This window comes from Bombina bombina, chromosome 7 (genome assembly GCF_027579735.1).
Source record: "Bombina bombina isolate aBomBom1 chromosome 7, aBomBom1.pri, whole genome shotgun sequence".
Taxonomy (NCBI): domain Eukaryota; kingdom Metazoa; phylum Chordata; class Amphibia; order Anura; family Bombinatoridae; genus Bombina; species Bombina bombina.
Window position 1 is genome coordinate 183,026,738 of NC_069505.1, and position 15,776 is coordinate 183,042,513.

The following is a 15,776-nucleotide window of genomic DNA, read 5'->3' on the forward strand; positions in this document are numbered from 1 at the left end:
ACAACAAACTTCTCCCATCACAGTTCAGCTTGGATTGCAAGTGATCGGTTAGGAGGAAGTGAACTTTGTTCTATCCTTGTCTCTGAGGCTTAGGAATCAGCTTTTCTTGTGTGTTGAATTCTTCATCGTCATCGTTTAGCCTTGGAAGAGAAGGTGGAGAGATGTTTAGGTTCTTGCAAAAAGTCTCCAGATCTTCTGGTGTTCTATAAATAAATGTTTGCTTTCCACGCATAACTCTGAGGCAAAAGGGAAATCCCCATCTATAGGGAATCATCAGGGCCTGAAGGTGCTGGGTGAGGAATCTGACATCCCTTCTTTTTGCAAGTGTCAGTGGAATGAGGTCCGCATCTATTTGTAGCTATATGTCCTCAAAATTTATATTATTAGACTTCCTGGCAGCCAGGAAAATGTTATCTTTGTCTTTGTAGTTTTGAAACTTCAGAATCACATCCAGTGGTGGTTCTGTGTCTTTAGGAGGAAGTCTGAGTGCCTTGTGGACTCTGTCCAGGGGCATTGACAAGATTGTATCAGAATTTGTTAGCTGCTGAAATAGTCTCTGAAGATATTCATCCAAGACTGCTGTTGAAATTGTTTCAGGAATATCCCTGATTCAGAGATTGTGCCTCCTTCCTCTGTTATCTAGATCTTCCACATGTGATTGTAGATTATCATTTATAACAGATTGTTGGAGCAGTTGTCTGGTAAGTGCTTCAAATTATGTGTTTATATGATCAGTCCCTTCCTCCAGATATTCTACCCTGTTGCCCAGGTCAGTTATATCTTTTCTAAATTCCTTTAAGCCATCTTTGATCAATTGGCTAACCTGCGTTAGTAATGCAGCCAGGTCTTCTTTTGTGGGTTTGATCTGCTGTAAAAAAAAAAAATCCAAAAAAGATGTGTCAATGCAATGAGTGCCATACAACTAGATACTGCGTTAGTAATGCGGCCAGTTCTTCTTTTGTGGGTAGTGAACTGATGTCAGCTTTAAGTCGCTAGCATTATCCTGGGTGCCAGGAGTAAAGGTGAGGGTAGCGTCTATTGGCTTAAAAAATTCCTTCATTATCAGGTTAGGGTTATGTGAGCCTCTAGAATGCTTACCCCTTTATTAGCCTTTGTTTTTTTGGAAGACATGTTGAATACTGCTGCTGTCCTACAGTAAGCTATGCAGAATAACCAATGAGTCAAGTGTAACAAGCTATTAGGATTGTCCCAATAAGGTTTCAGCAGGCCATCTCATGTATAGCTGTTATAATGGGTGCTTTAATCGTGTAGCCGGTAAAGATGCAGAGTATGCCAAAAATTTATATTTTGATATAATGCCATGTGCGGTTTGTAGTTAAGAAAAGTGCCTCTTTTGTGATATACCCCACAATTATGCCATATTTAGAGAGTGTTCATTATTTTATGTGCCATGTGGCTGTAGGCTGATTCCAGAGCATTATTGGTAACATGTGCAGTCAGCATAAAGAGATGTCCTTAGTATTAGGGCCGGATGGTATTGCAGGTGGCTAGGTAAGCTTTCTGCAGACCTGTGTTTGCTGCGGTATGTAGCGTGGCCGGCCGTTCTCAAATTCAGTAGGCCTCACTGACGTTGTGCATATTCACCGGCCCGGTTCTCAGTCAGAGATCCCTGTGTTGCGTGCGGCAATCGGCTGTCAGTAGAAGCTACCCAGATTGAGCAGGTAGTCCCTGGTGTGCAGATGTCTTCTCTGACTTTTAAAATGCCTTACATAGGAGCTGTATAGGCATTGGTAACAGTGGAGCTCACTCAGATGCGTCCACCATGATGGGTGTTAGCTCCGCCCCAACTTCTGATTTTTAATGAGGTATTTGTATTGAGAAATATGAGCAAAATCCTACATTTTGGTGTATTGAACTGAAGCCAAATGTGGTACCGAAGTGTTTGAAATATTCAAGAAATAACGACTCCTCTGATGCTATTTATCATGTAGAAAATGACACATAAAATTTATTTATTTTTTAAGTTCCAACCAATGTTATTTTCTTAAAAAAAACAATTGATCTGTTGTAAAAAAAAATGAAAATGAACAAAAAAAAGATGTGTAAATGCAATGAGTGCCATACAACTAGATACAGATCTAGCACTTAGGAATGGAATTGCTCAGAAATGAAGGGGTTAAGCTGCAAGGAACTGGACTGGTATCTATTTCTTTGCATTACTATACATAACTGTATATCTACATGTTATTGTATGTATAGATTAATTGTTAAGCTACCAATAGATGGCACTTTATTTTATGCTAGGATGTAAGCAGTTATGTGAATAACCAATAGATGGCACTTTAGTTTGTGCTAGGATATAAGCAGTTATGTGAATAACCAATAGATGGCACTTTATTTTGTGCTAGGATATAAGCAGTTATGTGAATAACCAATAGATGGCACTTTATTTTGTGCTAGGATATAAGCAGTTATGTCAATAACCAATAGATGGCACTATATTTTGTGCTAGGATACAAGCAGTTATGTGAATAACCAATAGATGGCACTTTATTTCTCTTGTTAAGTGTATCCAGTCCACGGATCATCCATTACTTATGGGATATTAACTCCTCCCCAACAAGAAGTGCAAGAGGATTCACCCAGCAGAGCTGCTATATAGCTCCTCCCCTAACTGCCATTACCAGTCATTCTCTTGCACCCAACGAATAGATAGGATGTGTGAGAGGACTGTGGTGATTATACTTAGTTTCATACCTTCAATCAAAAGTTTGTTATTTTATAATAGCACCGGAGTGTGTTATTCCTTCTCTGGTAGAATTTGAAGAAGAATCTACCTGAGTTTTTCTATGATTTTAGCCGGAGTAGTTAAGATCATATTGCTGTTTCTCGGCCATCTGAGGAGAGGTAAACTTCAGATCAGGGGACAGCGGGCAGATTAATCTGCAAAGAGGTATGTAGCAGCTTATTATTTTCTGACAATGGAATTGATGAGAAAATTCTGCCATACCGATATAATGTAAACTCAGCCTTAAATGCAGTAGCAGCAACTGGTATCAGGCTGTCATGTATGTATATTTTACACTTCAGTATTCTGGGGAATGGCACTTCACTGGAATTATACTGTATGCATAAAACTTTAGCCTAATTTGCAGGGACTAGCAACAGGCTTTTTAATAACACTCAATTTATTAATGTTAAACGTTTTTTGCTGGCATGTAAAATCGTTTAATTTTCTGAGGTACTGGGTGAAAAAATGTTTTGGGCACTATTTTTTTCCACTTGGCAGTCGTTTTATTTAATTTATGACAGTTTACTGATCTCTCTCACTGTTATGTGTGAGGGGGAGGGACCTTTTTTGGTGCTTTTGCTACGCATCAAAAAATTCAGTCAGAAGTTTATTGTCTTCCCTGCATGATCCGGTTCATCTCTACAGAACTCAGGGGTTTTCAAAACTTGTTTTGAGGGAGGTAATCACTCACAGCAGAGCTGTGAGATTGTAGTTGACTGTGATAAAAAAAAAAAAAAAACGTTTATTTCTGTATTCTTTTTTTTTTTTTTTTTTCTGCTATCATGGTTAGTTATCCTTTGCTAATGGGAGCAATCCTTTGCTAAAATTGTGTTTTTTACAAAGATTTGATGCTATAACTTTTCAGTTTATTAATTTTCAACTGTCATAACTTTTTCTGTGCTTCTTATAGGCACAGTACGTTTTCATATTATAGTAAATTACTTGAAAAGTATTTCCAAGTTGCTAGTTTATTTGCTAGTGTGTTAAACATGTCTGATTCAGAGGAAGATATCTGTGCTATATGTGCTAAAGCCAAAGTGGAGCCCAATAGAAATTTATGTACTAACTGTATTGATGCTACTTTAAATAAAAGTCAATCTGTACAAATTGAACATATTTCACCAAACAACGAGGGGAGAGTTCTGCCGACTAACTCGCCTCACGTGTCAGTACCTGCATCTCCCGCTCGGGAGGTGCGTGATATTGTAGCGCCGAGTACATCTGGGCGGCCATTACAAATCACATTACAGGATATGGCTACTGTTATGACTGAAGTTTTGGCTAAATTACCAGAACTAAGAGGTAAGCGTGATCACTCTGGGGTGAGAACAGAGTGCGCTGATAATATTAGGGCCATGTCAGACACTGCGTCACAATTTGCAGAACATGAGGACGGAGAGCTTCATTCTGCGGGTGATGGTTCTGATCCAAACAAACTGGATTCAGATATTTCAAATTTTAAATTTAAGCTGGAAAACCTCCGTGTATTACTAGGGGAGGTGTTAGCGGCTCTGAATGATTGTAACACAGTTGCAATACCAGAGAAAATGTGTAGGTTGGATAAATATTTTGCGGTATCGGCGAGTACTGACGTTTTTCCTATACCTAAGAGACTTACTGAAATTGTTACTAAGGAGTGGGATAGACCCGGTGTGCCGTTCTCATCCCCTCCGATATTTAGAAAGATGTTTCCAATAGACGCCACCACACGGGACTTATGGCAAACGGTCCCTAAGGTGGAGGGAGCAGTTTCTACTTTAGCTAAGCGTACCACTATCCCGGTGGAGGATAGCTGTGCCTTTTCAGATCCAATGGATAAAAAGTTAGAGGGTTACCTTAAGAAAATGTTTGTTCAACAAGGTTTTATATTGCAACCTCTTGCATGCATTGCGCCTGTCACGGCTGCAGCAGCATTTTGGTTTGAGTCTCTGGAAGAGACACTTGAATCAGCTCCATTAGATGAGATTACACACAAGCTTAAAGCCCTTAAGTTAGCTAACTCATTTATTTCAGATGCCGTAGTACATTTAACTAAACTTACGGCTAAGAATTCCGGATTCGCCATTCAGGCACGCAGAGCACTGTGGCTAAAATCCTGGTCAGCTGACGTTACTTCTAAATCTAAATTGCTTAATATACCTTTCAAAGGGCAGACCTTATTCGGGCCCGGGTTGAAAGAAATTATCGCTGACATTACAGGAGGTAAAGGCCATGCCCTGCCTCAAGACAGAGCCAAACCTAAGGCTAGGCAGTCTAATTTTCGTTCCTTTCAAAGCAGGAGCAGCATCAACTTCCTCTGCACCAAAACAGGAAGGAGCTGTTGCTCGCTACAGACAAGGCTGGAGACCTAACCAGTCCTGGAACAAGGGCAAGCAGGCCAGGAAACCTGCTGCTGCCCCTAAGACAGCATGAATCGAGGGCCCCCGATCCGGGAACGGATCTAGTGGGGGGCAGACTTTCTCTCTTCGCCCAGGCTTGGGCAAGAGATGTCCAGGATCCCTGGGCGTTAGAGATCATATCTCAGGGATACCTTCTAGACTTCAAATTCTCTCCCCCAAGAGGGAGATTTCATCTGTCAAGGTTGTCAACAAACCAAATAAAGAAAGAGGCGTTTCTACGCTGCGTACAAGATCTTTTATTAATGGGAGTGATCCATCCGGTTCCGCGGTCGGAACAAGGACAAGGGTTTTACTCAAATCTGTTTGTGGTTCCCAAAAAAGAGGGAACTTTCAGGCCAATCTTGGATTTAAAGATCCTAAACAAATTCCTAAGAGTTCCATCGTTCAAAATGGAAACTATTCGGACAATTTTACCCATGATCCAAAAGGGTCAGTACATGACCACAGTGGATTTAAAGGATGCTTACCTTCACATACCGATTCACAAAGATCATTACCGGTATCTAAGGTTTGCCTTTCTAGACAGGCATTACCAGTTTGTAGCTCTTCCATTCGGATTGGCTACGGCTCCGAGAATCTTCACAAAGGTTCTGTGTGCTCTTCTGGCGGTACTAAGACCGCGAGGAATTGCGGTAGCTCCGTACCTAGACGACATTCTGATACAAGCTTCAAGCTTTCAAACTGCCAAGTCTCATACAGAGTTAGTACTGGCATTTCTAAGGTCGCATGGATGGAAGGTGAACGAAAAGAAGAGTTCTCTCTTTCCACTCACAAGAGTTCCCTTCTTGGGGACTCTTATAGATTCTGTAGAAATGAAGATTTACCTGACAGAAGACAGGTTAACAAAGCTTCAAAATGCATGCCGTGTCCTTCATTCCATTCAACACCCGTCAGTAGCTCAATGCATGGAGGTGATCGGCTTAATGGTAGCAGCAATGGACATAGTACCCTTTGCACGCCTACATCTCAGACCGCTGCAATTGTGCATGCTAAGTCAGTGGAATGGGGATTACTCAGACTTGTCCCCTACTCTGAATCTGGATCAAGAGACCAGAAATTCTCTTCTATGGTGGCTTTCTCGGCCACATCTGTCCAGGGGGATGCCATTCAGCAGGCCGGACTGGACAATTGTAACAACAGACGCCAGCCTACTAGGTTGGGGCGCTGTCTGGAATTCTCTGAAGGCTCAGGGACAATGGAATCAGGAGGAGAGTCTCCTACCAATAAACATTCTGGAATTGAGAGCAGTTCTCAATGCCCTTCTGGCTTGGCCCCAGTTAACAACTCGGGGGTTCATCAGGTTTCAGTCGGACAACATCACGACTGTAGCTTACATCAACCATCAGGGAGGGACAAGAAGCTCCCTAGCAATGATGGAAGTATCAAAGATAATTCGCTGGGCAGAGTCTCACTCTTGCCACCTGTCAGCAATCCACATCCCGGGAGTGGAGAACTGGGAGGCGGATTTCTTAAGTCGTCAGACTTTTCATCCGGGGGAGTGGGAACTTCATCCGGAGGTCTTTGCCCAAATACTTCGACGTTGGGGCAAACCAGAGATAGATCTCATGGCGTCTCGACAGAACGCCAAGCTTCCTCGTTACGGGTCCAGATCCAGGGATCCGGGAGCAGTTCTGATAGATGCTTTGACAGCACCTTGGACCTTCGGGATGGCTTATGTGTTTCCACCCTTCCCGATGCTTCCTCGATTGATTGCCAGAATCAAACAGGAGAGAGCATCAGTGATTCTAATAGCGCCTGCATGGCCACGCAGGACTTGGTATGCAGATCTAGTGGACATGTCATCCTGTCCACCTTGGTCGCTACCTCTGAAACAGGACCTTCTGATCCAGGGTCCCTTCAAACATCAAAATCTAATTTCTCTGAAGCTGACTGCTTGGAAATTGAACGCTTGATTTTATCAAAACGTGGTTTTTCTGAGTCAGTTATTGATACCTTAATACAGGCTAGGAAGCCTGTTACCAGAAAGATTTACCATAAGATATGGCGCAAATACTTATATTGGTGCGAATCCAAGAGTTACTCATGGAGTAAGGTTAGGATTCCGAGGATATTGTCTTTTCTACAAGAAGGTTTAGAAAAGGGTTTATCCGCTAGTTCCTTAAAGGGACAGATTTCAGCTCTGTCCATTCTTTTACACAAACGTCTGTCAGAAGTTCCGGACGTTCAAGCTTTTTGTCAGGCTTTAGCTAGGATCAAGCCTGTGTTTAAAACTGTTGCTCCACCATGGAGTTTGAACTTAGTTCTTAATGTTTTACAGGGGGTTCCGTTTGAACCCCTTCATTCCATTGATATCAAGTTGTTATCTTGGAAAGTTCTGTTTTTAATGGCGATTTCCTCGGCTCGAAGAGTCTCTGAGTTATCTGCCTTACATTGTGATTCTCCTTATCTGATTTTTCATTCAGACAAGGTAGTTCTGCGTACTAAACCTGGGTTCCTACCTAAGGTGGTCACTAACAGGAATATCAATCAAGAGATTGTGGTTACATCTTTGTGTCCTAATCCTTCTTCGAAAAAGGAACGTCTGCTACACAATCTAGATGTAGTCCGTGCCCTGAAATTTTTATCTACAGGCAACTAAGGATTTTCGACAAACGTCTTCCCTGTTTGTCGTTTATTCTGGTCAGAGGAGAGGTCAAAAAGCTTCGGCTACCTCTCTCTCCTTTTGGCTTCGTAGCATAATACGGTTAGCCTATGAGACTGCTGGACAGCAGCCTCCTGAAAGAATTACAGCACATTCTACTAGAGCTGTGGCTTCCACTTGGGCCTTTAAGAATGAGGCTTCTGTTGAACAGATTTGCAAGGCTGCAACTTGGTCTTCTCTTCATACTTTTTCCAAATTTTACAAATTTGACACTTTTGCTTCTTCGGAGGCTGTTTTTGGGAGAAAGGTTCTTCAGGCAGTGGTTCCTTCCGTATAAAGAGCCTGCCTGTCCCTCCCGTCATCCGTGTACTTTAGCTTTGGTATTGGTATCCCATAAGTAATGGATGATCCGTGGACTGGATACACTTAACAAGAGAAAACATAATTTATGCTTACCTGATAAATTTATTTCTCTTGTAGTGTATCCAGTCCACGGCCCGCCCTGTCACTTTAAGGCAGGTAATTTTTCCATTAAACTACAGTCACCACTGTACCCTATGGTTTTCCTTTCTCTGCATGTTTTCGGTCGAATGACTGGTAATGGCAGTTAGGGGAGGAGCTATATAGCAGCTCTGCTGGGTGAATCCTCTTGCACTTCCTGTTGGGGAGGAGTTAATATCCCATAAGTAATGGATGATCCGTGGACTGGATACACTACAAGAGAAATAAATTTATCAGGTAAGCATAAATTATGTTTTTGTGCTAGGATATAAGCAGTTATGTGAATAACCAATAAATGGCACTTTATTTTGTGCTAGGATATAAGCAGTTATGTGAATAACCAATAGATGGAACTATATTTTGTGCTAGGAGGATGTAAGCTGTTATGTGAATAACTAATAGATGGCACTTTATTTTATGCTAGGCTATAAGCAGTTATGTGAATAACCAATAGATGGCACTTTATTTTGTGCGAGGATATAAGCAGTTATGTGAATAACCAATAGATGGCACTATATTTTGTGCTAGGATGTTAGCTGTTTTGTGAATAACTAATAGATGACACTATACTGTTGAGATGGAACTAAAAAGCTGTAATTTTACAGTCTTAATAGGGTTAATTATGTATTATTTAAAAGTTATGTTAATGTTTATAAGAATGCATTTAGATAATGTTTGATTAGACATAATAATGGCAGATCTTCTGAAAGATCAACCTACTGTCGAGAAGGTATGTGCTCTTAACTTCTGCATCAGATTAGTATAGGTCTTCCGGGGATATTGGGTGACAGTACCTGGCCTGTTTGTCTGCTTCTGTATTGAACATCATTTGTGATTTGTGAGAGGGAACAAAAACAATCCTGAGCACCACTGGTGTCCAAAAAAAAAGCTTAGGATCTAAACAATAGAGTCCTAGAACCCTGTATATTTTATTGCCTACTCACTTCACAGTTAAATCAGCTAGTGCAACGCAGCTCAATAGCAGGTGCAATAGTGTTTTAATGGCTGGCAAAAACATTTTTTTGGTCCCAAACCCTCACTCCTTCTCCATTCTGTGTCTTCTCTCGTGCTAGCACAATTAACAGAACAGGGAGAGAAGTCACAGGGTCATGGCCTAAAGAAGATAGACTGTGGAATCTATGATCCACTCTCTGCCCATTAGATGATGACACAAACCTGCATCAAACTGCATTGGGAACATATACAGATTGACTCCTTGGGCAGAGCCACCTTGTCCAGGAAGCCAAAATCCAGGGTATACACGATACTTAAACAAGGCTGAAGCTTCTTATTTAGCAACTGATTTCAATCTCTAAAATATCCATATTTTTTTTTATTTTGAATCAAATAATACACTTTTACAAAACCTAAACAAACTTACTCTTTATAAAAAAAGTATGTTATATTGCAATAAACAGATGGCAAACCTGGCAAATTAATAAATCATTAAAGGGACACTGTACCCAAATTTTTTCTTTCATGATTCAGATAGAGCATGCAATTTTAAGCAACTTTCTAATTTACTCCTATTATCAATTTTTCTTCATTCTCTTGGTATCTTTATTTGAAAATCAAGAATTTAAGTTTAGATGCCGGCCCATTTTTGGTGAACAACCTGGGTTGTCCTTGCTGATTAGACAGCACCAATAAGCAACTGCTGTCCATGGTTCTGAACCACAAATTGGCTGGCTCCTTAGCTTAGATGCCTTCTTTTTCAAATAAAGAAAGCAAGAGAACAAATAAAAATTGATAATAGGAGTAAATTAGAAAGTTGCTTAAAATTGTTTGCTCTATATGAATCACAAAAGAAAAAAATTGGGTTCAGTGTCCCTTTAACTCTATCAAGACTCCAAAAATACAGCTTGTTAAAAAGTGCCATATATTGATTGTTTACTGTTTATATTCTACAACATAGCATAGTGCCATCTATTGGTTGTTTACTGTTTACATTCTACAACATATCATACTGCCATCTATTGGTTGCATACTGTTTACATTCTAAAACATATCATACTGCCATCTATTGATTGTTTACTGTTTACATTCTACAACATATCATACTGCCATCTATTTGTTGCATACTGTTTACATTCTAAAACATATCATAGTGCCATCTATTGGTTGTTTACTGTTTACATTCTACAACATATCATACTGCCATCTATTGGTTGTTTACTGTTTACATTCTACAACATATCATACTGCCATCTATTGGTTGTTTACTGTTTACATTCTACAACATATCATACTGCCATCTATTGGTTGCATACTGTTTACATTCTACAACATATCATACTGCCATCTATTGATTGTTTACTGTTTACATTCTACAACATATACTGCCATCTATTGGTTGTTTACTGTTTACATTCTACAACATATCATAGTGCCATCTATTTGTTGTTTACTGTTTAAATTCTACAACATATCATAGTGCCATCTATTGATTGTTTACTGTTTACATTCTACAACATATCATAGTGCCATCTATTGGTTGTTTACTGTTTACATTCTACAACATATCATACTGCTATCTATTGGTTGCTTACTGTTTACATTCTACAACATATCATAGTGCCATCTATTGGTTGTTTACTGTTTACATTCTACAACATATCATCGTGCCATCTATTGATTGTTTACTGTTTACATTCTACAACATATCATACTGCCATCTATTGGTTGTTTACAGTTTACATTCTACAACATATCATAGTGCCATCTATGGATTGTTTACTGTTTACATTCTACAACATATCATACTGCCATCTATTGGTTGTTTACTGTTTACATTCTACAACATATCATACTGCCATCTATTGGTTGTTTACTGTTTACATTATACAACATATCATACTGCCATCTATTGGTTGTTTACTGTTTACATTCTACAACATATCATACTGCCATCTATTGGTTGTTTACTGTTTACATTCTACAACATATCATACTGCCATCTATTGGTTGCTTACTGTTTACATTCTACAACATATCATACTGCCATCTATTGGTTGCTTAATAATTAAAATGAATCTTAAAAAAGAAGCCTGTAAACATGATACACAGTTATTTACATTTCTTCAAAATAATAACAACTCCAGAAAGGGTATCAGACCAGTTCCTAGTTCATAAACTTTTGGAAAAAATAGCCTTCCAGCCTAAACCTTTTTTTGCTGAGTTATTTCATTCCCTATTGCTAAATCTGATTTTACTTCTACATGAGCTTCTGCATTTAGACATCAATTTCATTTTTCTCACCAGATAAATCATGTTTTTGTAAATAACACTGGTATGCAGAAACACAATATGAGATAACAAATACATTCAGTACAACAATATTTAGGATTGTACGCATATTTTGCTCAAGTAAAAATGTGTAGTATTTTTTACCACTTTTACATCATCTTGCAATTCAAGCAAGAAAAAGTAGTTAGAAAATATTTAACCATAAAAATACTGACTTCCCAACTGTTCTATATATTCATTATCACAGTTCTATCCTGCTGCCCCCCTAAAGCTTCCCCTTCAGCGCAAACGTCCCTTTTTACAGAGAAACACCAGAAAGACTCAGTCCCAGAGGACTAACTTCAGACAATTATGACAATGTGTGCATACGGCTACACCTCTGAAAAGCAACTCAACAAAGCAAAACATGTAAACAACCAACAAAAAAACACTAAACCCGTGGCGAAAATCATCTGATTTTAAACTCAAGTAATTATTTCCTTTATTTCTATATCTGTATATTTTTTTATTTAAGTAAGGATCCGCTTTATGATCGACGAACCAATAAATGGGGCTAAGAGATGCTGTCAGGTATTAATTATTACTATGGCGGCCACTTGACAGATAAAGAACAAAAATCCCCTTCTTTGAACGGTAGGAATTTTTTTTTAAATTAAGAATCTTATAATGAATTTCTAAAGTAAGAAAAAGGGCTCTAAATATACAGGACCCCCCAAAATGATAATAAGGAAGTTCCTGTTCTACAGGGCAGTCCCTTGTTCCCTGTGATGTTCCGACTAATGTCACCGGTATTTCCAATGAGTACAAGGTGTTAGTTGATGGTGACTTCCTTTCCTAGATACAGAATGATGGCACATGGTTGTTGTCCATACTGAGAACCTAATACATAAGATGACCACATTACATCATGCACAACGAGAGGGTGAAATATCTAGAATGTCTTTCTTTGCTTTAAAATGATCTTGCAAACAATAAAAAATGTATCCTTTTCTGGAGTGGGATATTGTTTTGCAGAAATATAAATATCTCTTTATTAAACGTGTATGAAGGTGAATAACGATCAACCAATAGATGGCACTGTGTAGATAGTTACATTTTATTGTCCTTTGCTGTTGAGGGGTGAAGCAATGATTCTGCTAATTAGAATAGTACAACGGACAAACGTAGTGGGAAAAAAACATTTATTTATAGAAATGACCATACCTTATTTATACAACCCATGCAGCTCTGAAGTAGGGTTATTAGAATATATCTATACAAATGCTGGATACATAACTAATAGAGTAATACCAACTGTGTTTAACCCCTTAATAAAGTGTCTAGAGTAAATAATAAAAAAATGCACTCTCAAATCACTAATAGCATATAATTTTTATTTGTACTTAAATAATAATTTTCGAAGATAAAAATATACATATTTTCAATAAAACCATTTAAGAATTTTAGACAATACTTGATGTAGTAGAGTTTTAGTATAATACATAACAAAAAGAAAAATACTGCTTAAGCCAATCCTTACTTTATATAAACTTAGTAAAATTATTTATTAAAAGAATCCCACTACATAAAGTTTTTTTCTTTTACAGCAAACAGGAAATCTAGGTAAGAATGTGCAATTTATGCAAATATAATTTACAGCCAATTTATACCCATGTGGCATCGGTTGATGTGTATGTGTGTGGGTGTTTCTTTCTCCACAAGTCAAAGGAAAGGAGTGTAGGGCCTGTCAATGAGATAGTTTTTACTATAGCTAGAAGAATGGCTTTGGGCGGGGAAGCTAGGATGCTCTGTAAGCCTTCAAAGCAAATGTTCTGGGACACCATAAAGTAAGGGCCTCTCCTTGCACTGTTGCAGGGATTACAGATGTACTTTCTTTTTTCATGGACATGGGTTCCTGTGTTCAGGCAGTAGCTCTCAGACAGCAAAGAAACCATATGATTTCATGAGAAACAAAGAAGAAGACCTGTATCCTTTGGATTGCTAGTTGCAAAGGGGGACACAACATGCAGAACCATTCAGAAAGTCAACCGTTTTCTTGCAAGGCTGCTAAGCAGGGCACCGGGTGAAACAAGGCCAGTAGCCATTATTTTTTCTCATTTTATGACATGAATGCTTGGCAGATGACTTAGCTAACCATTAAGCTATAATTCTCCGTCCTACAGAGGGCAGACAGGGCCGGTACCCATCACTTTTTCTGATTTTAGACCATTAAAGGGACATGAAAGTCAACATCTTTCATTCGTGATTCAGACAAGACATACAATTTTAAACAGCTTTCCACTTTGCTTCTATTATCTAATTTTCTTTGTTCTCATGGTAGCCTTTGATGGAAAAAAGCATACAGTACCTAGGTAGGTTCAGGAGCAGCAATGCACTTCTGGGAGCTTGCTGCTGATTGGTAGCGGCACATATTTGCCTCTTCTCATTGGCTCACTCAATAGGTTCAGCTAGCTTCCAGAAGTGTGTTGTTGTTGCTTCAACAAAGGATATCAAAGGAATAGAGCAAATGTGACAATAGAAGTTAATTGGTAAGTTGTTATAAAATTGTATGCTCTGTCTGATGCACAAAATGTTTCTTTAATGCAAGAAAGATTGTCTGAACAGTAAAGTTATGACACGTGCCAAGGGAATAAAATAGATATAAGTTTGCTACATCCAAAAAAAATCATCTTTGCACCAGAGTCAACAACTAGGCCACAACAGTAAAGAGATGGCTTTCTGTAAGAAAATAAAATAGAGTCAAATAACATTTCCAAAACAAACATTAACATTCAGCCTGCTAGAAGAACATGCACCATGAAGAACCTGCACCAGATGATGGTTTACAAACTTCCACTGGTAGCTCAGGTACGCTAAGCACCGCACCACCACGGAGTCCTATGCTTGACCCTGTCTGGGCAACTACCAAATCTGTTTATGATTTTGGACAATTAATAAGGAAACAGCAGTAATTGAGATCATTTGCTTTAAACAGCATTAAAGGGACATGAAACCCAACATTTTTCTTTCATGATTGAGGTAGAACATACAATTTGAAACAACTTTCCCCTTTACTTCTATTATCAAATTTGTTTCATTCTCTAGGTAGCATTCATTTGTTGAAGGAGCAGCAATGCACTACTGGTCCCTAGCTGACCCCATGGGTGAGCCAATGACAATAGGCATATATATGCAGCCACCAATCAGCAGCTAGCATCCAGGTGTTTTGCTGCTCCTGAGCTTCCCTAGGTTAACCCTTCAACAAACGATAACAACTTTATGCTTTGAATCATGAATGTCTAATTATGATTTCACTGTCCCTTTAACTGCATCTTCCTTTTGTTAAAAAAATACAATTAAAAAATAAAAATTGTGCTTGTCTCATGCTCTATAAAGACGTCAAAATGCAAATTTGGTCTCCTGCAAATCATGATTTAGCCAAGGCAATTTGTAAACCATCAGCCAAAAGGGAACACGCTGTAAGCAACATCTAGTCACAGCTGGATTTGAACTCTTAACCTTCAACTTTGAAGGCAACAAAGTTTACCACTAAGCCATCATGGGACACTATGATTGGGCAAGGCTGGATCAGGCATCACAGAATTTATACATGTATTTAGTTTCTTTTTAAAAGGACATAAAGTGCGCACGCTGTAAGCAACATCTAGACTCAGCTGGATTCAAACTCTTGACCTTCAGCTTTGAAAGCAACAAAGTTTACCACTAAGCCATCATGGGACACTATGATTGGCCAAGGCTGGATCAGGCATCACAGAATTTATATTTTTATTTAGTTTCTTTTTAAAAGGACATAAAGTGCGCACGCTGTAAGCAACATCTAGAAACAGCTGGATTCGAACTCTTGACCTTTAGCTTTGAAGGCAACAACGTTTACCACTAAGCCATCATGGGACACTATGATTGGTTAAGGCTGGATCAGGCATCACAGAATTTATATATTTATTTAGTTTCTTTTTAAAAGGACATAAAGTGCACACGCTGTAAGCAACATCTAGTCACAGCTGGATTCGAACTCTTGACCTTCAGGTTTGAAGGCAACAAAGTTTACCACTAAGCCATCATGGGACACTGTGATTGGTCAAGGCTGGATCAGGCATCACAGAATTGATATATTTATTTAGTTTCTTTTTAAAAGGACATAAAGTGCATCTTTTTTTCTTTTTCTTTTTTTTTATAACAATTGTGCTTGTCCCATGCTTCATAGAGTGGTCAAATAGCTAATGCGAAGGCAACTTGCAACAGTTTGAAAACCTAGGATACAGAATTTCATTTTTGG